The sequence below is a fragment of the Pyxicephalus adspersus genome, chromosome 11 (genome assembly GCF_032062135.1).
Source record: "Pyxicephalus adspersus chromosome 11, UCB_Pads_2.0, whole genome shotgun sequence".
Lineage (NCBI taxonomy): Eukaryota > Metazoa > Chordata > Amphibia > Anura > Pyxicephalidae > Pyxicephalus > Pyxicephalus adspersus.
In genome coordinates this window covers 1,235,322-1,236,453 of record NC_092868.1, presented here as the reverse complement: position 1 = coordinate 1,236,453, position 1,132 = coordinate 1,235,322, and positions in this window count along the sequence as shown.

Here is a 1,132-nt window from a genome sequence, read left to right as displayed (position 1 = left end):
ATGTATCCAATGTGAGCTGAGCGCATGTGACACCTTGTGGACACATTGGGTATTGCAGTCGGAGTGCAATGATTTGAGCTGCGTTCACATGCTCACATTGAACGCACAATATCAGTACAATACAATACAGCTAGTCCGGATGCTCCAATATTCACTGACCCTAAAAATGTTAAGTAAACTCAGGATCTGTGAGATTATGCTGCCTTCACTTGCTGCATGATTGTTTTAGCTCAGTGACACAGAAAGTGGAGAGGGCAGCCAACAGATCCCCCAATATTTGCAGTCAGACCTGGTTCATTGAAATAGGAATAAAGTGCAGCACATGTAATGACCCTTTGTACATGTAAACTACATGCAGACCCCACACACAGAACACATGGGTGAGAAGATTCACATGAAATTGGCCTTTTCACCTCCTTGTCCCCATAGAATTGTGGCAGCACCAGATCTGAGTGACCCCACACTGTAAAATCTGATTGTACAATCTCCCTGGGATCCACCTACCACTGTGCGGTGTGATCTGATTGGATCGGGCAGACCCTGACATTGGAGATTGTCCAATCAGAGAACACATGTGAGCTCAGCTTCCATCTGTAGCTAGCACTTTAATATTCTATGCAATGTGAAGTCTCCAATATGAGCTCTGCCAAGAGACAACCAACGTTCCTATAGATCGACCTTCCAGCAGAAGCCCCCATTTGCCCCCAACAGCCCCCAAGCGCTCCTCCATGGTGTCGTACCTGCACTCTCGCTCCATTATTCAGCTCGTTAAAGGCGGAGCTACCTGAGTGATTTACCTGCTGGGAGATTTAACCCCTCGCTGACCACCAGCCTGTGAGGTCACCTATGAGTGTTAACATACAGTGCTCACCATTGATTGGCTGATGAATCCACGACGCTCTCACCGCTCCAATATAACAAATGCCCCCCATGGGGTGACCAGAAGGGAGTGAAATCTTCACCGGGCCCATTACGTGCAATTGTGTGGGAATTAGGATCGGGGTCAATAGGATTTTGTTTTCATGTTAATGGGATATGAAACCTGCTTAAAGCGGGTCAGGTGCAGGTCACGTGCAGCTGTCAGTGTATCCTGAATGATCTTATTATGATGTCATTAATACAAACTGACACA